Genomic DNA, 27,248 nt, shown 5'->3' on the forward strand with positions numbered 1-27,248 from the left:
TTCCCAGATACTTAAATATGCAATATTTTAATATAAATTTTATGTTTTATTCTATTTCAATATAAATTTTAGATGGATGTGGTAGCAGAGAAAGGAGTTATCTGTCCAAAATCTGGGGTCCCTGTTACTTAAGTGCAGACTTTTCACTGGAGGTAAATGCCTCCTAGACTCCATTTCCCAGACTCCATTGCAGTTAGGCAACTTAGGTGTAGCCATCTAACTGAGCCTAAGGCAGTGGAATGTGAGAATTTCTGTACACTCCTTCTAGGTTTGACCCAAAAAATCTCCTCCAAGTTGTGTTCTTCCAATTTTTTTCCCTTTTCTAGCTAAGTCAGTGCCCAGCGAAACTTTAGAAGCCCTGTGTTGAAAATAGCTATATGAATAAGCCTGTCTCTCTGAAAACCACATGGAGCAAAGTCCTTCCTCATTCCAGTTCTACCCCAAATTATGAGTAATGCTGCACTGGAATGTCATGTAGGCAAGAAATAGAAATAGTGCTGTGGTAGATCTCTGAAATTTTGGAGTCTATTTTAGCAGCTAATGTTATGCTAACAAATACAGAAGGAACAATTGGAAAGTTGTTTAAAATACATTATCCTTTTTAAAAAAAAAATTTTTTTGAGACAGTCTCACTCTGTCACCCAGGCTGGAGTGCAGTAGCACGATCTCAGCTCATTGCAACCTCCGCCTCCCGGTCCAAGCAATTCTCCCTGCCTCAGCCACCCGAGTAGCTGGGAATACAGGCACCTGCCACCACTCCCAGCTGATTTTTGTTATTTTTTAATAGAGACTGATTTTCGCCATGTTGACCAGGCTGGTCTTGGATGTCTGACCTCAGGTGATCTGCCTGCTTCGGCCTCCCAAAGTGCTGGGATTACAGGCATAAGCCACTAAGCCCGGACTAAAATATATTATTCTTTAATGTGCAATGTTATTAAAGCTTTTTCTTATTTAAATATTTTAATTATCATTTTATAATGATTATTTGTAAAATATAATTGAAAACCTCATTAATGTATGATTTTATGTAGTATATATTTATTGAGAAAACTACTGTATGTAAGATCCAACTTTCAATAGTAAAAGATATAAATATTACATATATCCCTGTCTGCCAGGAACTTACTCTGCTTAAGGAGAAAATAAAGCATTCAACTAATTATAATTTAATATAGTATTTGACAAGTAACCGTAAATTGATGTCCATTGGCAGTAAACCATTTTTAGAAGGTAGATAAAGGACAGCTCACATGTAAATGGTGGAGAATGCTTGATGCAAGAGGTGAAATTTAAATTGACACAAATCGAAAATTGCGAGGAAAGGGAAAATGGGATGATAAGTTATATGAAAGATCCAAGAATTAAATCAGGTAGTGATGTTTCACATCCATTGGGAAAAGTAGAAGAAGCACTCCTAGAAGTGGCAAAAAGTGGAGAAAGGAAGAACAAGTATTCTATTTCTTTAATTATATTGAGGAAAATCTGAATTATTTATATTAGGAAGAGATAGAGTTACTACTCTATCTGAAACAGATCAACAACAGAGAGTGACAGAAATTGTATCAACACAAAGGACTAAATTTATATTAAGGAAAAAGAGAATTACCAAAGACTTGTGAATAGACCACTATATAATCAAAATACTTTTAGAAAAGTGAATCTGTTGGCAGTGCAGAAAATGGAAAGAATGGAGAGCCAGGTAGAAGGGTAAAAATTCCAACAAACAAAATACTCAAATTATAAAGTAATCAGAGCTTGAAAGAGAGTTGTTGCAAGGGAAACGGAGAATGAGAAGCACATTTGAAAATACTAGATATTTTAAGGAAAGAACACAACTTCAAGAATGAGTAGACTGGGCTAGGGACAAAAGTGATAATCAAACACATTTGTTTTCTGACTATTCTAAATTAAACAGAGATCTTCCAAACCATTAATGTAATTAGAAGTCTGTAATCAAATTTCAATATCATCTACTCTCTTGCATGCAAATGTTTCCATTATTCTCGTGTATCATTAATGATAAATAATCTCTTGGACCAAAATATTAAGTAAATGCCTATGGGAATATTTCCATAATTTTGTTTCTAGAGTATTCTTTTTAATGATATTATTTTTCATTTATTTATAAATGATAAATTCCATCAATTAAACACAATTACGTAATCATTGCCTGTCCAAAAAATCTCATTCTGTGTGGCAGATGCTCTAATGTTGACACAAATGTCTGCCTAATGATAGAAACACATTGTTGACTAAGCAAGTTAAATAAATGAAGGAATTTTTTTTCCACTGTCTTTAGTGTTAATCATAGATACCCACTCTTTCCCCCTCCTTCAACATTTTAGAGAAAAGATTGTAGCAATATCATGTATCTCTGTTGACATTATTAGCTGGCATCCTTTGGATAGTCTAAACCAAAATCAATGCAAAAATTAATTTAACTAGTCAAAAACATTTATGTCTAAGGTTTAGAGGCTTTAATTTACATCACTGCACTTTAAAGACAGCCTTTTGTATGACTAGTTTGGGAGTCTCATCCTTATAACTAAAAGATTGCCTCTCAGCTGAAGATGGGCAATCTTGAGTCTTAATCAAAATTAACAAAATTGATATCAATTTTATTTCCTGCCTAGGCAAAATATCATTTTCTGATACTAAACTGAGCATTCAAAAGTTCATGAAGATATAAAAGAAGCCAAATCTTGAGAAATTTTTTAAAAACTGTTAGAATTTGAAGATTCCATAACAAAGTCGGTGTAGAATTTCCATTAATCATTCTGTTAATTATAATAGGATGAAAATAATATATTTGAAGTGTCTACTACATACTTGAATTCCTACATCAGAACAAGGTAAGGAATACTAGAAAAGGAAAAGACTGACTTTAATTTACCCAGTGTCTTGATCCATGTCTGGAATATAGACATTCCCTTGTTTCTCTTTGTTTCAGTAAGTAAGCATGGAGAACCCAGTTTGGTCATTCCTCTCCCTAAACATCCATTCATTCATTTCATGAAAAAAAAAATCCTGTAATGCCAACTTGCTTAAGAAAATGTGTTGAAATCAAGACAGGTGCAGGGAAAGCATCCCTTTATCTTTACAGAGAACTGTAAACTATATTGCTAAAAATTTCATGGGTTAGTCAGAAAATAATTGACCATTTTAGACAAATAGCTGTTAGGCACTGGAAATTGATAGCCATCATATTTTAAATAGATCTTCCTCTATTCAAATGACTAAACAAAAATCCTAAGACTCCCCAAAAAAGTATGCATCATAAAGAAAATAAAATAATGTATTGATAGAAAACATACTTACGTAATTAATTTTTCTGCAAGATATAAAGGAAAGTTTTAGTGACACTTGACTCCATCAAAAGCTTATTGTCTAAAACAGGATTGGAGGCTATACTAAGTAAGTAAACTAAAATGCAGAAATGAAAAACACTTTTTTATAAAAACATGTAGGAAAACCCAAAATGAAATAATAAAATAAAAATTTCAATATAAATAGTAAGAAGCAGGTTTAACCTTGTATAAAATTACATATGAGATATGGTGAGAAACCATTCCAAAATGCCAGAGAATACGACAAAAATTAAAATAGTAAATGAAGATGATTAGCACAAGAAGTGAAAAAAATAAAGTAATAGGAACAAAAATAAAAATTAGATATAATTAAAGAAAACTTTTCTGAATTAAATAGTGAGCTTGGCCTACAAGTATCCCTTTATTCTTAAAGATCAAATATTTCGCTACAATATGTTTAATTGTCATTTCAAATATAAAAGAATATCTTGCAAGTGTTCTATCAGGAAGTAATATAGTTCATCAATAAAAGAGCAAAAATAAGGCTAATCTGAGACATTTTCTCTGTAACTCAAAACATTAAAGAAAGTCTATAGAGTGTATTAATAAAAACATTGTATTATAATTTAAGAATTTTATAATGGTTTGGTTTGTTTTTGACCTATTAAGCAACAGAGAATTCCAAGAAGTATGAGTTTTTAAAATGTAAATTCTTAAGTAAACTGGACAAAGAAATATTTATCCTTCTCAGAAGTGAGTCAAAACTATATATTCAAAAAGGCAAAACTGAATATATAAAAACATAAGAAGTGAGCAATAAGATTAATTATACTGCAAACTCTGTGAGACTATCCTGTCCTTTTGCTAAGGTTTTTTTCCTCAGTATGGACACAATGCCTGGCACAGAGGAGGTGCTCATAAAAGTATAAAATACATAAAATGATTGAAATAATTTTATATATGGTTACTAAGTAAAATTCAGGCAAAATTTTGTAAAATCTGATATCTGTTTTTAATAATGTACAAAAATAGTCTAGGTGTATCAACAGATATTAACTTATCAACTACTTGAAGATGGGGTGAAGGACAAGGGCAATGGAATTACCATAAATCACTTAATTTTATTGGTCTTTAAAAATGAAAGAAATGTCAGCTTAAATCTGAATTTTATAAGTGTAATGGCAGTCACAAATAGAATTAAGAGCAGGACTTCAACTTCCTAAATCTTACAAATAATAAGTACAAATAAAATATTATATAAATTAGAAAGAACCCAAAAAAGAAGACTAAGAAAATAAAATTAAATAATAAAATTTCCAATAACACAAAAATATAAATTAGACAGTGAAGCAACTCTACTTGGCATATCTTCTGTTTAAAATCAAATCCTATCTCATGTTGTTTTTTGAAAAACTGGCCTCAGACCCGGGTGTGGTGGCTCACACCTGTAATCCCAGCCCTTTGGGAGGCCGAGGAGAGTGTATCACTTGATGTCGGGAGTTCCAGACCAGCCTGGTCAACATGGTGAAACCCCATCTCTACTAAAAATATAAAAATCAGCCAGGTGTGGTGGCAGGCGCCTGTAATCCCAGCTACTCAGAAGGCTAAGGCAAGAGAATCGCTTGAAACCTGGAGGAGAAGGCTGCAGTGAGCTAAGATTGTGGCACTGCACTCCAGCCTGGGCGACAGAGCTAGACTCCATCTAAAAAAAAAAAAAAAAGAAAGCCTCAAACAATGTAATCCAGATTGTGAAGTAGAAAAACAAAAAGTTTACCCCACAAATACAATGTATTAATTAATCAAGCTAGCAAGCCGTGATGTTAATATGCAAAAAAAGTTAAGACAAATTGCATTAAATAAGGACATGTTTAAAATAATAAAGGTGAAAAGTATATACGAATGCAAACTCCATAAAGGCAGGTATCTACATCGATTTTGTTCACTATCTTAAGTACCTAGAAGAATTATAGCCCAAATAAAGTTCTTGTGATAGCTGCTGTGTTGCATACTCCAGATCCCAGAATCCCACTTCAGAAGGATGTCCTCATCCCCACAGCTGCTGGCAGTGTTGGCAGTGCAGCATATTTCCTCTTAGGACTAGCCCTCAGCTTAACAAAGACACTTTGCTCAAGGCCATGCCTCCTTTCCTGTGCATGACAGACCAACTGAGGTGAGGATGTAAAGGTAATACAACTTCACCCCAATTCCGGATAGCTCTGAAAGGCCATTACAGCTCCAGAGCTCCATATAAGATCAGTCGAGGCTGTTGTAACTGCATCCCGGCCACATTTGTTGGGTGGTGAACACATCTGTTCAATCTTTCTTCCTTCCTTCTTCATCAGGTACTGAACCTGAGATGAATCCTTCATAACTTTCTGCACAAAAGTCTCCATCACAGAGTCTCTTTCCCAGGTATCCTAATCCAAAGCAGAGCTAAAAATATTGTTAAATTAATGATGTAAAATAATAATCATGATTGTTCATGAACTTTATAACATAACTTCAAATCCATAACCAAACACATCTGTGACTTATAGAGATACATATAAATATTTATAATGAGAATGGATGCTATCTACTTACTTCTAACAGTATAAGGTAGATCAGGAATATTAAGTGCAATATAAAGCCATAATGGAATAATTCCATTACCTTTCATCTTTTTATGCTTTCTTTCCCAATGATTATCCTTTATTAGCTTGCAGCCCCTAAGTGTATATTTTAATTTCTTCTTTAAAGATAACTGTTCATGTAAGATCAATTTTGTATACATTTTTAAAAATCCATTGTACAGAGATTATAACTCCTTTCTTTCAGGTTTTTGAAAACGTGTAAGATTCTTTGTTGCCCAGAATAGAATCCACTTTCCTAAGTATTCCTTAGTGCTGGAAAAGAAGCAACATTTGTTACATATGAGAGTGACTGGGAGACATTCTCAGAGATGTGCATTTCAGAAACATGCCTCCCTACACGTGTGGGCACAAGCAACATCACTGCACACTTTTATGTTAAGAAAATTAGAACAAACTCTAAATTTTTAGAATAACTCCTGGCTATCTGAAAACATTGTATTAGAAATACTATGCTCTATTTTTATGTGTTAGAGCAGATTTCTCATTCTAATTATCATGCAGTAAAGAAAGGAACAACACAAATAATACCAAACAACATGAGCTGAGCCAACAGGAAACAAAGAAATTCTTGAAATTAAAACCAAGGGTCTTATTCCTCTGGGAAAAAGCCATTGTGTGTGTTGCGCTCAGAGCCACCACATTACATATCATCGGGGACATGATTCACACTGCATTCGACTTGTTATTCTTTTGTGGCTTTGTTTTCTTTACATAATGCAAATATTTTCCACATCTCTAAATCCATTTTATGTGCTTTATGCAACAATTTGCATAGAGTTGATTTCCTGTAAGTCAAGTGCTATATATTAGAAGAATAATCTATTCATGTGTAATGAGGTAAAGATAAATTGTATTACCTTATATTCTATGCTAACAGCAGCATGCCTTTACTATAAGTATAGAGAAAGAGATAAAAACAAGGATAGAACCAGGAATTATCACTGCATTAATTCCTTTTTCTAACCAATGACAGAACTAATAGACAATAAAACATTATAGATACTCAATGTAGTTGGATATTACAATGTGTTGTTTGGTTTCTTTAATTGCTTTAGACTGTATCTGCATCCGTATCACCATCTTCTACATCAGTAGAGGACAGGTTCTATATTATGTTAAGACTAATCATTCTTCCTGTGCTTCACATGTCATTCAAAGCTTCCATTTCAGTTATTATCCATTTTCCTGTGTCTGTGACAGACACCATAGGTTTGCACATCATATCACTTATCCAATTCTCCACTGTCTTACCTGTCTCTCTTCTAAGGGCTATACAAACTTCAAAAATACATGATTTCTCAGCCTCCTTTTCTATATTGGTTGATCATGTGATATAGTTACAGCCAATGAGATTTAAAAGGATTTTCCGGGCGCCACCTTCCCTCTCCCTGTTTCTTCCTGCCTGAAAGGATGATGTGAGGCACAGAATACAGCAAGCCTGTGATTATGAGGCCATAAGCAAGAACAAAAAGGAAGCACAGGCTGCGCGGTGGCTCACACCTGTAATCCCAGCACTTTGGGGAGGCTGAGGTGGGTGGATCACAAGGTCAAGAGATCAAGACCATTCTGGCCAACATGGTGAAACCCTGTCTCTACTAAAAATACAAAAATTAACTGAGTGTGGTGGCACATGCCTGTAGTCCCAGCTACTCAGGAAGCTGAGGCAGGAGAATCGCTTGAACCTGGGAGGTGGAGCCGAGATCACGCCATTGCACTCCAGCCTGGTGACAGAGCCAGACGCAAAAAAAAAAAAAAAAAAAAAAAAAAAAAACACAGCAAGGATCATGAAGCAGAAGACTACAGAAATTTGGTCCCTAAATGGCACATTAGAACTTCAGCAATCCATACTGCTGGGCATATTATGTAGGAAGAAGAAACCTTTATTTCTTTTAGAAATGTAAGCTGTATTTTCTGTCAATTGCATACAAAAATATTCCTATATGCTATGCTCAGTCTCCTCTACTTTCCACATCCAGTCCTCAACTCTTGTAAATTCTCCTTTCTTAAAGTCAGTGTTGTTCTATACATGCATCATATTGGTTTAAACTCAGGCTATAGCTATTACTTGTTTTAATGTCTTAGAAAACTTTCTGGTCTTCTTGCCTGTAATAACAGACACCACCCAATCCACACTCATCATCTCACTAGTGTCTCTCGATTATTTTCAGTAGGAAGTCCAACATTATTATAATGACACATAAGACCATTAAACTGTCCTTTGCCTACCTCTCCAGTTTCATAGACATCAAAATGCTCCCCAACTTTGCACTTCATCCTGGCCTCTTGTATCATCCTGGCCTCTTCATGCCTTTATGCCTCCATGCAGACTACTTGTTCAGCCTAGAATGCCTTGATTGTCACTCCCCTACACCTCGTCCTTATTTACTATTCTGAATCTTATTTATCTTTCAAGACAGAAAACTCTTCCTTGATGCCGTACTTTACAATTATCAATATTACGTGTTCTATCAGCACACTCAGGCTTAACATTACTATTGGCATTATTATGAATACCTGTTTGTTATCTATCTTTGCCAGCTGGTTCTTTGGATAAATTAGTATTTATTTATTTTTACTTCCATACACACAATGCAACAGCTGGCATATATCAGATGCTCAATAAATTGGAAAAACTAAAGGAATGAAAAAACAAATGTAATTAAAAGTGATTGGAATCATTATATTATCAATTAACTATATCAATAACTACATTTAAATTCTTATTAATTTCCCAAAGTAATTTATGTCTGCTTATATTTTGTTAAAACTACATCTTCATGCAACAGTGTAGACAGCACACGTATCATTTTACCCTGTGTGGCAGACAAGGAACTAAGGTACAAAGAAGAGATGTGACTTCCATATTATAATAGAATTAAAGATTAAAAATGAGGATTTAAATTTTACGTTAGCGTATTTTCACTGTTATACAAATAGCTTTCCAGATCCTATACAAGAACACTCAAAATGTTTTATGTAATGTCATAAAAACATTTTTGTTGCAAATGTTACTGGTTAAAAATTGCATCTATAATAAAGTGCTACTCTTTTAATAGCACCAACATATAGTTCTCTTTATTTTAAAAACAACCTTATTTTGATTTTGATTTTTCTTATTCTCAACACTGGCAACGAGATCTCCAAAGATTTGTCATTCAATTACATCTCCTACTTCAGGTGGCAAAAAGTATGTCTCCTTAATATTATCTTTGCTGTTACAAAAATTAATGCTAAAAGAAAACATTCTTAAATACACAAATAAAATTAGAATCCTCTTAAGTGGTCACTTTTTGCCTGGATCATTGTAATAATCTCCTGCACAAACCTGTTCACCGTAGTCCATCCTGAAGAGCAGCCAGAATGATCCTGTTCAAATGTGTATTTGATCATGTCACTATTTAGCTAAAGTCTTTCCAATTATTCTCCATTTTTCTCAGAGTAAATGTCAGAATTCTTACAAAGTCTTAAATGGCCATAAAAGACCTGGCCTCGCATTATTGCTCTTATCTCATCTGTTTTCTTTCCCAATTTTTCATTCTGCTCTAGGTACAGGGCTCTTTGTGTTTTGGAATATACCAGATATATGCCTGCCTCGGGGCCTGTGTCCTGGAAAGTACCTCTTCGTGGAGTGTGCCTCAGATGAAGGACTTATGATCATTTCCTTCATTTTTTCTAGCTTTTTTTGCTAAAATGTCAGCTTAGCTACCACCACATTGTAATTACAACCACTCTTCCAAGTTTCTTTGCATTATGAAACAGTATTTGTCACCCACTAAAATGTGACATACTTTTCACTTTATTAAATTCTTGCTTGCTGTTTGTACTCCCCTCATCACACACACACACACACACACACACACACATACACATACACAAAAATATCATTTTATAAGGGCAATGAATAAAATAACTTTTGTATACTGATGTAGTCTCAGAGACCAGAATAGTGTCTGGAATAGTACGTGCACCACAATTTTGGATAAATATATTAAACATTAAAATATAGACCTAAGAAGAAGACAAAAACAGAAGAAAAATCTCATCACAATACAACCTTTGCAAAATATTAGATTATCTGTTCTGGAGGAACAAATAATATAACATACCTTGCTCCCATTCAAAAAATTGAGAAACTGAAAATATTGGGACCTTTATTTTATTTCATTGCTTTTTGAGAATGTTAAGTAGTTGCTCCACTAATCTCCTGAGTGAATGTTTTCTGAAAGCTTGTTAGAAAGGCAGAATTTTGTTTCCACTGCAGACTTACTAAATCAGAAATTACATATTAACACCCATGATTTGTATGCATCTTGAAGTTTGAAAAGCACTAACCTCAATCAATCAAAGTTTCAAAGTTGAAAAGCAAAAGTGTAACCTAATAATGCAACCCTTTTAATAGTGGTTTGCAAGTGGACAGTGGAAGCAGGCTATTCTGGGCATAACCAATTATTTAGAACTTACACTACCACCCCTTCCAAGTTATTTGAAGGAAGGAGCAGGATTTTATCATTGGCATTGTTTAGAACTGTTAACGTGCTAAAAATAAAATCTGATTTTAATTAGCTTTATTTTTTTCAAATTCTCAATATGCACTCTCTTCCTTTAATGCTTGCACCTATAGTAGACCACTCCCACTGCTCTACTCTTGGTATGTCATGGCTTATGGAATATTTTGTTGTTGTTGCTGTTGTAAATGTTTTTCTTATGTGATACTATTTTCCACACATGTAAAATTTTTTCAATGTGGATGAAAAACGGCCATTATAGTACACACTATCTTCCCGACATAATCCGGTATCATGCAAAGAATGGTGAGCAAGTCTGGAAAATGCAGGGTACATTTCCAGATCTCCTTACTTTCACCTAAATGTTCACAAAACTGATGCCATAACAGTATCAATTTCCAAGTCCATCATGGGTGATTGAGTAGTGGCAAGCAAAAAAATTAGAGAGGTCAATTTGCATGTTATTTGCAACTAAGACCTTTGCTTGGCATCTCTAGCAACTCCCCCAGTTTACCCAGGTGTACATGTAAAATAGGAAAGGGTAAGTGGAGGAAGCAAAGAGTGATAACTCTCACCTGATTTGCCTGTTTCATCAAGCCTCCATGATTATGGTGTTTTGTTGTTGTTATTAACAAAGAAGATGGAAACAGCTGTTTTGAAACATTTAAAAACTGCCTCTACCCTTGACAAACAACATAGATTTCCAAGGCATTTTTTATGCCATGTAAAAAGATTTTTTGAAATTAGAAAAAAAAGTTAATTTTACTCAGTTCTTTTTTAGTATGCATGCATTTTCAGCCACTCACATTTTCTCTATAAATCAAGTAGAGCAAATTTATTGCTTGTGGAGAGTAAAATGAATAGCATTTTCAAGAATATGAATAAAGCAGCCAGTGTGCGTGCTTTCAACCCAGCTTGATCAGCGCTTTCCAGCTCTGGCTGCAAAGAGTAGGTGCTGAGTTTTAGAGGAAAGCCTCCTCAAATGAACCCTACTCCAGGAGAAGTTATCATGGACAAAAGGCCAGTTCTGTCTCCTCCATCTCTGTCATTTATCTCTCCTCAAGTCTCTCCATCATAGCATTACATTGTACCATGAGATACATTTGAGATAGAATTATAGATGTGGGCTAGTCATCTGTGCTTTTAGCACCATATCCATCACAAAGAATTTATGTGTTGCATTTGTCTTATTGCAAGGAGGCTTCTTCAGCCTTCTCTTATCTCACTCTGCATTTTATAATTGAAAAAAAGATCCTCATCGACGTGCTGCTAACAGTAGTGGAGGGAATAAAATGGCATTGCCAAGTAGTAACCCATCTCTTTAGTAGATCTAACAAAGCCAACAAAAGAAACATGAGAATCTATAATTAATTTCCAATTTACATTTCAGTAATCAATGGATAATAGTGCCTAAAATGTGAAGAATTTTGTTGATGATTATCCATATAATTATTAGAGGCCTGCACTTGCAGAAGAATTAGGGGTGAGACACTTCTCAAATAGTAGATGATTTTGTGCCAGATGACACTTGTTTAGGGCTAGTCCAGGTTAGGTTGGTTTTCCCGGAAAGGTTAGTGGAAAAGCTGTTTTGTGAAACTGAACAGATGACTTCCAGTTATGGCAACTCTGAATAATTTTATGACTTGAAAAATAATTTTGAACAAATGATAGATCATGAAATCTTGTTTACAATCAAGAAAATATTGAAGGATGTAATCTGATAATTTTATGCACTTGTTAAGTGTGATGAGTGAATTAACTAATAAATGTTTTATTATAAATATTTCCTCTAAAAACAGTAATATGTGGGTTTTCCCTGAACAATATATTGTAAACCCAAGCTTATATCATAAACTCTTCTGCCCACCCTTTTATGCCACATGTAGAATTAGAACCAAGTAAAAACACATGAGGCACACGGGGCACAGCAGTATCCCTGTGTTTGTTAGAGAGTCAGTAAACATTTTTTTTTTTTTTTTTTTTTTTTTTTTGCCCCTGGAGTTCACAATCTAGTGAAGTAAATAAGACACATGCTAAAATGTAACAAAAAGCACAATGGCTGTTTATGATTGCATTGGTCTGATTGCAGATAATAAATGCAATAGTATTTAGAATTACTAAGTAATTCCATTAAAGAAGATATGAAAGCTTCAGTCATACACGTAGAGGAAAACACGCGGATATCCTTGGAATCACAGAAAGTTTGCACTTAAAGGACTTTAGACCTACAGTCTGAGACCAATATTTGTAGGAAGATAAGCAAAAACAGAAAGTAGCATAAGGCTTAAAGGTCTTCCTTCCATGTTTCCCTTCTCTTAAGGAAATGCTACTTCTGTTATGATATCTGGCTAGTGCGAGGGACATTTGTGATTTTGCCTTCAGCTGTTTCCTCAGTGGCCTTTACTGACATTTCATTTCCTCTAAACTTCCCACTAAATCAGTCTTTTGAGTAACATTTGGCTCATAAGATACACACATTTGGTCTTGAAGGAAAGCTTTCTTGGACTTCACAGCTGAGTTTACACCTCTAGGAGGACTCTTGTGGAATGTGAGTGAATGTAACAGGGAAAGCAAATGCTGGAATATCTGTAAAGGGTGACTGAACATATGACAGCACCATAATGTCAACAGATAAAGGCAGTGGGGCATTTTATATAAACTATGAATGGTACAACATATATTCACTGCCTATCTTGCATGTTTATTCAACCGTAATTGAACAAATATTACTGAGGGCCAGCGATGTGCAAGACACTATTCTAGACTTTAGAGATAAGCTGTGGAAGAAACAGTCAAAGCCTCTGCTCAGTGGGGCTTACATTCTAGTTGGAAAGGCAGAGACTAAAACAAACAAAAAAATAAATCCGCTCTAAGCCAGATGATAATAAATTGTTAGAATAAAATTACAGCAAGATAGGAATAAGAGACAGACATGAGTGTGATGTGATATATAGGGTTTTCAGGAAAGTTTTCCTGGTAAGGCAACACGTGAACAGATCCTGAATGAGTGATGAAGAAAAATATATCAAAAAATGGGGGAAACTTACTCTAGGCAGTGGGGAAAGCCAGTATTGTGGCCACAAGTGAGGCAGGAGTGAGTTTGGCATGTTTGAAAAAGAATGAGAGAGCCAATGTGACTGGATGGGGTGAGGTGAGAAAAAGGGGCAGGAGATGAGATCAGAAAGAAGCAATAGAGTGGGCAAAAATCAGATTAATGGAATTTCAGAACAGCTTCACTTGACTCCAACTCTGCTGGAATAATTCATTAAAGATCTACTCCATACTAGCCGAGAGGAATACAGGATTAAGTGTGCAAATGCCTCTGCCTTCCTAGGGTTCACAGTATTAAGAGTGAGACAAACAAGAACAAAATTGGAATACAGTGTGATATCTTTTCTTCTAGGTACAAGCTCAGATTGCCAGGGCACACTTAGAAGAATGTATATAAATTTTCCTGGTGCAATCATGGAAGGCTAATTAAAGCACATGACACATAGGCTGAGCTCTGCAGGACAAATTAGAGTTTGTGAGTTGACCAGTGAGATGAAAATTATGCCAGGCTGCCTGAATGATTTATTCAAAATTACAAAGGCATAGGCAGGCATTGCAAATTGAACTTGAGAGGTGTAGTGGAAAAGCAAAAAGCACTGGAGCCAGACAACAGTTTGAATGTTATCTCTAAAACAGAGAACGTTATTTAAACTCCCTTTAGAAAGAGATTTTTAATACTGCCTACCTACCCTGTAGAATCATTGTGATGTTTGGTGATGCTAAATGTAAAGTGCCTGGTTTCTATTCCATGAACAGTAAATCCTAATTATTGTTTTCATATGCAAAGCTCTCATCTTGAAGATAGATATAGGGTTGGTTTCATTATTTTATTCTCAGACTGTGTTCAGAATCTGAAACAGTTGGTGCTCCATGAATATTTAGTATATAATGAATGAACTGGCATAGTTACTGATTCCTTTAAGTTGCAGTAATCCAGGTGATGGAGGCTAAAGAACCGTATTAAGACAATGGTAGTGGAAATAGGAAAAAGGAGAGATAATTCAGAGATATCTAAGTGATATAAGTAAGATAATGTGTTGCTAGTTGGATATGAGGGAGAAGAAAAAGTCAGGGATAACTTCAAGGTTGACAACCGAGTAACAGGAATAATTTTGGTGACAGTCACTAAAATAGGATAATCAGGAGGACTAGGAGCTGGCTTCAGTTGTACAGGAAGAGAAAAAAATGAGGCCAAGTTGATTTGATAATCTTGAGATATCTACAGTCCATGGAGGTGGAAAAGGGAAAAGCCTGTGGGCAATCAGAAATAAAGTGTGTTACTCAGAAAATAGATACATTGGCATTAATTGAAGCCTTTTTATGGATGAAATTTGGAAGATAGATTATTACGAAAGTGGATGAAGAGGGACAAGAATGTGTTCCAGATGATATTGGTATTTAAGAGGCAAGCATAAAGAAAACAAATTCCTTGAAAAAATTTCATGACTTCACAGAGAATTTAGAGAATCGTGAGAGACTGGAATTGCTTTATAACTTACTTTTTTCATGCATTTATAGATAAATAGTGCAAAGCATAGTTTGTTATAACTTGAATATTCTCTCATTGAACTCTCTAACTTAAATCACCTTAATGCCACATACTCTAAGAGCTCATAATGGTGTATGAGAAATGAGACATGATCAATGATAGTAAGATTCATAACTCAGAAGACAAAGCTCTTATTTGATTTCTATGATTTAAACATTATGTTTCTATGATTTAAACACTTTATCCCATTTTCATATTGGGCATTCAACTTAATGTTATTTCATAGGTAATGAGCAGACAACTCAGATAAGTGATATTATTGAAGAAAACTTTTCCTGGTAGGTACCATTTATATTACCTGCTCATTTTAAACCCTTTATTCAGTTAGGTAAGATTAAAGGTTTCTATTATGTTCTCATTAAGCTTGAAGACATTATTTGATACTAATCCAAATAAGGCAGTCATTAACACTTAAAAAAAGTTGGAAGATCTGTAGCCAAATTGCCAACTTTTTTGTCATAGCATTCATTCAGTAATTGCGCCTGAACATTTCTTCAGTTGCTTAAAAACAGTTTTTATTTTCAAAATGCATATACTCCTATATTATTTTAGTTGATTATAATTTGGTGTTTCAGTGAATTGGGACTAAAATTCATTAAACTGTATTGTTTCACTGTAAAGAGTAGCTACTATAGGAGTGTTAGCAGACATTCCATATTCATTTGAAAAGTACAATGCTGAAATTATCATAACAATGTGATCCCAATATTTCTAAGCATGATTTTTACAAAAGCGTGGTCTGGAAAAGCTTAGATATCAGTGAAAGCAAATGTAAGCATCCCGGTGCAAGGCCTTCATTACTGACCTCACATTCGTTTTGACATCAGAGTTAATTTGTCATAAATTGCTGACAAAATGAAATCAAGAATCCTCTACCAAGTGAACAAAGGTTCCTTGTTCGTTTTTTTTCTCTCAAAAAACAAAATTTCCCAATTATTATGAAGTGTAATTTTTCTAGATATGACTTATGTATGCTAATTACAAATGAACACATACAAGCAAAAACAGATTTTGTTTGGCCAAAAATTGAGAAGAAACAAAATTAAGCTGATCGGTAGTAAAAACAGGAGGTAACATAAATGAAGAATGGGAAAACAGATAAATAAGCTGGAAGTTAGTTTGGGGTTGTGAGTTGTGACTTAAGAAACATTTTGAAACTGACTTCATTAATAGGAGGTGGAAAAGAAAATTACACACTGAATTAGTTAAACATTTCAAAGTAATTTCTTCCATGAGGGATATTTCAAATTAAAAACTACACATTTGTCATTAATCTTTGTTAGAGAAATGGGATTGATGAGTCTTACAATGTAAAGGGAAGGAAAATGTTTAATATTTTTCCTGAAGATAATGGAACTTATAGTAAGTACAGAGTAAAGAAGCAAATCTGGAACTTATAGTAAGTACAGAGTAAAGAAGCAAATCTGGAACTTATAGTAAGTGCAGAGTGAAGCTCTACCCTGAGAGTATTTTGCAGCTTCACTCTACAAAAAGCTGCAGTCACAGCAAAGAAGGCATGAGATGCTAAAATGCTGAAATAAAAACATGCTTTCTTTCAGGCCAGAGGGCTCAGAGAGAGGAGCCTGGAACAAATTAGGGGACCCACAGCCTTTTATGGTTCATGTTTTCATCTTTTCTATGAGACACTATTACCTACCGAATTTCACATGGTTTTTATTTCCTCTTTTTTTCCCTAGGAAACTTACACTTTTTAAATTTAGGACTATGAATATACATACACACATGCACATATGTACATACATATGAATATATATATTGTATATATACATACACATACATACATATATAAATATATAAAATGTCTAAGAATCTAAAATATCTTAAAAACAAATCAAAATTGATGATCTATAAATGCCTGACTGATATTTCTTTTCTTTTTTTTTTTTTTTTTTGGAGACATAACCTTGCTGTCACCCAGGCAGGAGTGAAGTGGTTTGATCTCCACTCTCTGCAACCCCCACCTCCTGGGCTCAGGGGATCCTCATGCCTCAGCCTCCCAACTAGCTGCTATTGTTATTATAGGCATGTGCCAACACACCTGGCTAATTTTTGTATTTTTTTAGTAGGGACGGGGTTTTGCCATGTTTGCCAGGCTGGTTTCAAATTCCTGGCCTCAAGTAATCTGCCTGTCTTGGCCTCCCATTTCTGCGATTACAGATGTGAGCCACTGCACCCAGCCAATATTTCTTAAAACTCTCAATGTCATCACAAATAAGGAAAGTCTGAGAATATGTCACAGGCCAGAGGAGCATAAGGAAAAATAATATCTAAATAACATTTGGTATCCTGGATGGCATTCTGGAACACACAAAAAAATAGGTAAAAACAAAGAATCTGAATGTAACTTTAATTAATATTAATGTGTCAATATTAGTTTATTAGTTTCAAATAATATATCATACTAAATTAAGATATCAATAATAGGAGAAACTAGATGTAGAGTATATGAAACTGCATTATCACCACTATTTCTCTATAAATTTCAAACTATTCTAAGAAATAAAGTTTATTACAAAAATTAAAGAAGTCATCAACAGCCAATCATAATATAAAATTTCACATATATTTCTCAATAATTGTTAGAAAAACTAGACAAAAATCAAGACTTCTAGTATTTAAATTATTTCCAAACATCATCATGACATAATTGATATTTTCAAAATTATAATCCACCAACTGCAAAATGAAGTTTGTTTTTCAGATGCACATAGTTTATTTACCAAGATAGACTATATTGTAGACCATAATAAAGGTCTCGATAAATTTTAAAAGGACCCAAATCATGCAGAGTATGTTCTCTGAACACAGTATAATTAAATTTGAAATAAATGTCATGTATCTAGGAACATTCAAATTTTATACAAATTTAATAATATACTTCTAAATAATCACAAAGGTAAAATTAAAAAGGCAATATAAATCATCGTGACATTGAGTTTGGTGTCAGCAAGATGGCAAATAGTTTTTCCGCTCATATTCCCTCCATAGCAACAATAATTTGGCAGTGATTCATGGAAAATTTTTCTTCATGGGAACTTTGGAATCCAGTTATAACTTATGAAACCCCAGTAGAGCCCAAGACCAGGAAGGACCATTTTGAGAACACAGGCCCATGCCTTAGTGGCAGCCTTACTAATTATGGCCCCAGCTACAAACCCTGAAACAGCCCTGTCTTAGAGCAGACTCAGCGAAAGCCCCATTTGGCCTTGGTCCTGCTACCAGCACTATCTGCCAGTGAATGCAGGAGTAATATCCACTAATGCTCCTATAGGCAGATCTGCTAGCCTTGATCTGACGGCAGATCTTAAAGAGGCCCTGTAACCTGGATCTAGACCTTCCCAGCAGTCCTGCCTGACCAAGAACCTGATGGGAACATATCCATCCATGCCTCTAAAGGCAGACCCACTGACTCTGGTCCAACTTTGTATCTTGACATGATCCTATAATCAGGCTCCAGCCCCTCTCAGCCATAGTTGGGGAGTGGTCCTGCCTCCCTAGGGACTTGGAGGGAGGCATACCCATCAGTACTACCATATGCATCCCTACAGACCTAGGTGGGCCTGAAAGCAGCCCTGTGGTTCAATTCAGGACTGCTCAGCTATGATCCAAGGCAGGTCCTGCCTGCTTGCAGACACACCTAGTGATCTGATGGGAACCTTCTCAGGGACACAGCAGGTACCACACCTATTTGTACACCTCGTAACAGGCTCACCATTTGCAGACCTCACTGTAGATCCTGAAGTAGACCCTTCTGTCAGTGCCAACTCTACTGATCCAGGTCCTATAGGCATCCAGATAGGACTTATGACCACTTTAGCCTCTGGTAACAGGCTCCTCAACTGTAAACCCCACTGCAGAACCAGCAACAGCCACATAATATGGCTTTCATTTCATTCAATTGTAATATTAGAAGCAATCCCATCAATTCACGTATTCAGCAGGAGATGGTATATACATGCAAAAACTATTCTATAGAGACTGGAAGAAGTATTATCTCTTCAAATGCAGAGACAACAATACAAGACTGCATAAATTACAATGAATCAGGCAAACATTACACCACCAAAGGAAACTAAGAAAACTTCAGCAATCAAATCTGGACAACTAGAGAACAATGAATTGTCTGACAAGGAATTAAAATAAATTAAAATAATAAAGGTCTCAATAAATTTTGAAAAGACCCAAAACCTAAAGAGTATGTTCTTTCAACACAGTATTATTAAAATTGAAATAAATATCATATATCTAGGAATATTCCAAATTTATATAAATTTAATAATACACTTCTAAATAATCACTTCTAAAATAAATAGTATCCTTCCAAAAATAAATTAAAATTTCATTGCTAAGTGAAATTAGAGAAACAATGTACAAAAAAATAGAAGTTTAATAAAGAAACAGAAATGATAATAAAGAACCAAACAGAAATTTCAGAGCAGAAGAATGCACCGAATGAACCAAAAAGCTTAATAGAGAGCTTCAGCAGCAGACAGTCATGCAGAAGAATCAGCGAACTCAAAGAAAGACAGGTCATTTGAAATTAGCCAGTTAGACAAATAGAAAGAAAAAAGAAATAAAAAGAGTAAAGAGAGATTACAGGACATATGGAATACCATCAAAAGAACAGATACACACATTATGGGGTTTTCAGCAGTAGAAAAAAACAGAGAAAGAGGAGGAAAGCTTGCTTAAAGAATAATGGCTGACATCCTGGCTAACACGGTGAAACCGCATCTCTACTAAACATACAAAAAATTAGCCGGGCGTGTTGGCGGGCGCCTGTAGTCCCAGCTACTCGGGAGGCTGAGGCAGGAGAATGGCATGAACCCGGGAGGCGGAGCTTGCAGTGAGCCGAGATTGCGCCACTGCACTCCGGCCTGGGCGAAAGAGTGAGACTCTGTCTCAAAAAAAAAAACAAGAAATGAAGAAGAGAGTTCATCAAATTGAAACAAAAGGATGTTAAGTAACGTGAAATTTGAAAATACAAAAATTTCTGGTGAAAGTAAATATAAAATCAAATTCAGAATACTCTAATACAGTAATGATCATGTGTAAATCACTTTTAATTATACTATAAAAGTTTAAGGGCAAAGGTATTAAAATATAGCTACAGTAATTTGTTAACAAATATACAATATAAAATATGTAAAATGTGACAGCAATGACCTAAAATGTGGGGAGGGGTGAAAGTGTAGCATTTTCGAACGGTATTTATTGTATTAGCCTAAAATTGACTGTTAAAACTATAAAATGTTTAATGTAAGCCTTTTGCAACATATGCAAAACAACAAATGTGATACACCAAATTAATAGAATGCAGAATAAAAACCACAAGATCATCTCATTAGATTCATAAAAAGCATTTCATGAAATTCAGCCTCCTTTCATAATAAACACTCTCTCAGTAAATTAGATATAGAAGGAAGGTGCTAACCTCCCCCCCCACAAAAAAAGAAAAAACACTAGTAGTAGATATACAGAAGATAAAGAGATAGACATCAAAATATACCACTAAAAAGTCAGTAAATAACAAAGGTAGACAGCAAGGGAAGAAGAAATGACTAAATGAATTATAAATAATAAATAAAATAGAAAACAATGAATAAAATGACAATACCTTTCCCTTACCTATCTTAATGATATCTTACAAATACCAGTGTCTTACCTATCCATAATTACTTTAAATATAATGAATTAAACTGTCCAACCAAAAGATATAAAGTGGCAGAATAAATAAACAAGATCCAACAATATGCTGCCTACCAGAAGCTCACTTTAGCTTTAAGAACACACACAGTTTAAAAAGAGAAGAGATGGAAAAAGACAGTCCATGCGAATGGTAACCAAAGAGAGCAGGGGTGGCTATACTTATATCAGACTAAATGGGCTTTTAGTCAAAATGTGTCACAAGAGACAAAAAAGGTCACTATATAAAAATGAAATGATCAATTCATAAAAAGGATATCATAATTTGTGTGTGTATGTATATATATATATATATATATATATATATATATATATATATATATATATATATATATATACATGCACCCAATATGGGAGCAACCAAATATACAAAGCAAATATTAACAAAACTGAAGGAAGAAATACACAGCAATGTAATAATAGCAAGAGACTCAATACTCCACTTTCACCAATAGATAGAACATCCAGACTGGAAACCAATAAGTAAGCAACAGACTTGAACAATACGGATCAAATGGATTTAACAGACATATAGAGAACATTCCATCCTGTAGCAGCAGAAAAGACATCCTTTTCATGCACACACACAACATTCCCCAGGATAGAATGTACATTTGACCACAAACAAATCATAGCATATTTAAGAAGACTGAAATCATGTTGAGTATCTTTTCCGACCACCATGTTATAACTAAAAATCGATAAGGTGATAATACCGGAAAATTCACAAAACAACACTCTCCTGAATAACTAATGAGTCAAAGAAACAACTGAAAAAGAAATAAAATAATATATTAAGACAAACAAAATTGGAAACCAATATATAAAAACTTATGGAATATTGCAAAAGCAGCTCTATGTGGAAATTCATGGTGATAAATGCCTCTGTTAAGAAAAAAGAAAGATCTTAAACAACCTAATTTCACACCTCAAGGAACTATAAAAAAGATGAACAAACTAAGTTGACAGGTAGCAAAACTATGAAAATAATAACAATTAGAGTAGAAATAAAATTAAAGAAAGACTAGAAAGACAATAGAAATGATCAAGAAATCATTGTTTGAAAAAATAAACAGAATAAACAAATCTTTAGTCTAAGAAAAAGATAAAGAGAACTCAAATAAATGAAAACGCAGACATTACAATTGATACCACAGAAATACAAAGGATCATTACAGACTACTGTAAATAATTATATGTCAACAAACTGGATAAGCTAAAATAAATGGATAACTGCCTACAAGATTGAATCATGAATAAATAGAAAATGTAAACAGATCAATAATAAAGAGATTGATGCAGTAATTAACAAATCTTCCGAAAAGAAAAGATCAGGAACAGATGGCTTCATGAGTGAATTCTAACAAATATTTAAAGATGAATTAATATCAATCCTTCTCAAACTCTTTCAAAAAACTGAAGAAGAGAGAATATTTCCAAATTCATTTTATTAGTCCAGCATTACCGTTATACAAAGTCAGTTAAAGACACTACAAGAAAATAAAATTATAGGCCAATGAACAAGGATGAACATAGCAAAAATTCTAAGGAAAATACTAGCAAGCCAAATTCAATAGCACATTAAAATAATTATAACCAATTTATCGTTGGCATGTAAGGATAGTTCAACATATGCAAAACAATAAATGTGATATACCACATTAATAGAATACAGAATAAAAACCACAAGATCATCTCATTAGATTCATAAAAAGCAATTCACAAAAATCAACCTCCTTTCATAATAAATACTTTCTCAGTAAACTAGATATAGAAGGAAAGTACCTCAACATATTAAATGCTGCATATTAGAAGCCCATAAATAAAATGCATCCAAACTGGAAAAGAAGTAAAATTATTTCTGTTAACAAATAACATGGTCCTATATGTAGACAACTGTAAGGACTCTAGCAAAAAACTATTGGAGTGAATAAGTGAATTTAGCAAACTCTTAGGACACAAAATTAACATATAAAACTTAATTGTTTCTATATATTAACTGTAAACTATCTTAAAAAGTAAGTAGGATAACAATTTCATTTACCATAGCATCAAAAAGAAAAAAAATACTGAGAAATAAATATAACCAAGGATGTGAAAGACCTACACCTAAAAACTAGAGCACATTGATGAAAAAAGTTAAGAGACATAAACACTTGAAAAGCTGTCTCATGTTTTGGCATTGGAAGAATTAATAATGTGAAAGTCCCATATTATGCAGTCCCTATCACAATTCCAATGGCATTTTTCACAGAAATAGAGAAAATAATTCTAAAATTCCTATAGAACTACAAAAGACTCCAAATAGTCAGTACAATCTTAGTAAAGAAGAAAAAACAAAAGACATCGCAATTCCTGATTTCAAATTTAATTATAAAATTATAGTAATAAAAACAGTAAGGTACCAGAATAAAAACAGACACTTAGTCCAATGGAACAGACTGGATAGCCCAGAAGTAAACCCATGCATACACAACTAACTAATCTTTGACAAGGACCCAAAGACTACACATTGGAAAAATGATAGTCTCTCAATAAATGGTGTTGAAAACACTGGATATCCATATGCAAAAAAAAAAAAGAAAAAGGAAACTGGATCCCTATTTTATACAAACACAAAAAAATTAACTCAAAATGGACTAAAGACTTCAGTGTAAGACCTAAAACTGTAAAACCATAAAAATTCTTAGAAGAAAACATAAGGAAAAAGCTCCTGGACGTATTGGTTTTGGAAATCATTTTCTTGGATATGACACCAAAAGCATGGGCAGCAAAATCAAAAATAAATGAGCAGACTATATCAAACTAAAAAATCTTCTGTATGGAAAAGGAAACCATGAATAAAATAAAAAGGCAACCTATGGAATAGGAGAGAATATTTTCAAACCATGTATCTGATAAGGGTTAATGTTCAAGATATATAGGAAACTCATGCAAGTTGATAGCAAAAAAACAAATAGCCCAATTAACAAATGGGAAAAGGAATTAAATAAACATATTTCAAAAGAAGCTAATGGGCTAACAGGTATATGAAAAAGTGCTCAAAATCACCAATAATCAAGGAAATGCAAATCAAAACCATAATGAGATATTGCCTCACGGTTAGTAGACTATTAAAAAAAAGATAAAAAACAAAATAAGTGGGAAAAGTTTCACAATCAAGACACCAAAAGCAACTGCAACAAAAGCAAAAATTGACAAATGGGATCTAATTAAACTAAAGAGCTTCTGCACAGCAAAAAAACTATCAACAGAGTAAACAGACAATCTACAGAATGGGAGAGAAGTTTTGCAAACCATGCATCTAACAAACGTCTAGTATGCAGTATCCACAAGGAACTTAAATTTATAAGAAAAAACAAACAACCCCATTAAAAAGTGTGCAAACAATACGAACATACAAATTTCAAAAGAAGACATACTTGCAACCAACAAACATATTTAAAGGGCTCAATATCACAGATCATTAGAGAAATGTGAGTCAAAACCACAATTAGGTACCATCTCACATCAGTAAGAACGGCTATTTTTAAAAAGTCAAAAAATAACAGATGCTGGCAAAGTTGGGGAGAAAAGGAAGCGCTTATACACCGTTGGTGAGAGTGTAAATTAGTTCAACCATTGTGGAAAGAAGTGGTATTCCTCAAAGAGCTAAAAACAGAAGTATTATTTGACCTAGCAATCCCATTACTGAGTATATACCCCCAAAATATAAATCATTCTACTATAAAGACACATGTACATGTATGTGCATTGCAACACTATTCACAATAGCAAAGACATGGAATCAACCTAAATGCTCATCAGTGGCAGATTGGGTAAAGAAAATGTGGTACATTTACACCATGGAATACTATACAGCCATAACAAAGAACAAGATCATGTCCATTGCAGGGACATGATGGAGCTGGAGGCCATTATCCTTAGCAAACTAATGCAGGAACAGAAAACCAAATACCACATGTTTAGTGGGAGCTAAATGATGAGAATACATGGACACAAAGTGTGGAAAAACAGACACTGGGGCTTACTTGAAGGTAGAGGGTGGGAAGAGGGAGAGAATCAGAAAAAAATAACTATTGGATACCAGGCTTTTTACCTGGGTGATGAAATAATGTATACAACAAATCTCCATGATACGAGTTTCTCTATGTAACAAACGTGTACATGTACCCTTAGACCTAAAGTAAACGGTTTTTTTTTTTTTTAATATAAGTGTTGGCAAGGTTGCAGAGAAAACACAACCTTTGGTGTCCAACTGTAATACAAAACTGCATGCAAAATCCTCACAAAATTAAAACTGAACAATATAATTAAGCAATCCCACTACTGAATATATATTTAAAGGAAATGAAATCAGTATCTTAAAGAGATACCTGCACCTCCATGTTCATTACAGCAATATTTACAAGAGGTGAAATATGTAAACAACCTAAATGGCTATCAACAAATAAATGGATAAGAAAAAAATGCATGTGAAATACAAACAGGCACACATATGTGCATACATACACAATAAAATATTAAATGTTTATTGTAAGCATTTTGCAACATATGCAAAGCAATAAAAGAAAAAAGAAGTCCTGCTATTTGCAACAACATTGATGAACCTAGATGACATCATGCTAAGTGAAATAGCCAGACACAGAAAGACAAATACTGCATGATCTCACCTATACATGGAATCTAAAAAAGTTGAAGCAGAGAGAGAATGGTGGTTGATAGGGGCCAGCGGGTGAGGACATGGGGAGATATTGGTCAAAAGGTGCAAACTTTCAGTTATAAGATGAATAATTTCTGGGAATCTAGTGTATGACATGGCGACTACAGTTTATAATGCTGTATTGTAAACGTGAAATTTGCTACGACATTAGATCTTATTGTTCTCACCACACACATTGTATTAGTCAGGGTTCTCTAGAGGGACAGAACTAACAGGATAGATGTATATATAAAGGGGAATTTATTAAGGAGTGTTAACTAACTTGATCACAAGTTCTCACAATAGGCCAATGGGCAAGCTGAGGAGCAAGGAAGCCAGTGTGAATCCCAAAGCTGAAGAACTTGAAGTCTGATGTTTGAGGGCAGGAAGCATCCAGCATGGGAGAAAGATGTAGGCTTTTCTTCTGTCTGCTTTTGTTCTAGCCTTGCTGGAAGCTGATTAGATTGTGCTCACCCAGATTGAGGGTGAGTCTGCCTTTCCCATTCCACTGACTCAAATGTTAAGCTGCTTTGGCAACACCCTCACAGACACAACCAGGAACAACACATTGCATCCTTCAATCCAATCAAGTTGGCACTCAGTATTAATCATCACACACATACTTATGTGATGTGATTGATATGTTAATTACCTTGATTTGGGTAATCATTTCACAATGTGTTTACATATTAAAATATTACACTGTACACCTTAACTGTATAAAATTTTTATTTGTCAATTAAATCTCAATAGAAAAAAGTTATGCTTTATTTGTAGCATTTCTTAAATTTCAGCAATATCTAACTAGTTTACCAATTTAAGATATGTGATAATACATGATGAAATATATTCTAACTACTTCAGTATGTTCATTGCTGAAACAGGTATACAAAGGTTTACACCAGAATAAAAACCGTGTGAATTTCAAACTGGAACTTAAGTGAGATCAGTGACATTACCCATTGCCACTTAGGGAACACTATTCAGCCTTAATTAAATATTCCTTGAAAACATATGTTCATTGATGTCTACAAAAATTAGAGATTTATTTTGGAGGAAACATTATATATGTTAGAGCTAAAATCCATTTAGAAAATATTATGACATCTTTTGAAATCATAGTAATTATAAATATTGTACAATTTGTTTGACATATTTATTTAGCTATGTTGATTCTTAATTAGATATGCATGAAGTACTAAATCTGTGAGGATATTTGTGTTTGTGTGTATGTTGGCATTGTGAGAATATTGGTTTGTTTCCTTGTTTATTATTGGAGAAATTATCCAGAGAATCCTCTAGTATATTTGCCACCAGTGACAATTAGAATGAATAGAACATAAGAATTCAGGTCTGCTATCTTCAAAGCTTTTAAGTGACTCAGACATTTCTAACTTATTCATATATTTTGTTTTAATTTAATTTATATTTATTTAGTATGTATTAGAAGAAAAAAGTGTCAGAAGTCTCAGAAGCTGTTTTTTCCCTGAAATATTTTAGGAGTCTATCATTAGCCTAAGAGCTGAAGACTTAATGGAATGGGCATGTGGAAACTGTCTTGAACTCTCTCTCTCTCTCTAACTTTTTGCTAACTTCCTTTACTTTTGCTTCTTTAAACTATCTGCTGCTCTTTTCACCCATTTCAGTACTAAATTTTGTATCATTTTGACTCTGCCTTGATAATAAGCATTATCAGTCTTCCACTACCCCATTCATTTTTTGTCTTTTGGTAAAAACCTTAAAATTGTAACTTTCATTTATCTATGATCATAA

Source organism: Nomascus leucogenys, chromosome 3, assembly GCF_006542625.1.
Source record: "Nomascus leucogenys isolate Asia chromosome 3, Asia_NLE_v1, whole genome shotgun sequence".
NCBI classification, from domain to species: Eukaryota; Metazoa; Chordata; class Mammalia; order Primates; family Hylobatidae; genus Nomascus; species Nomascus leucogenys.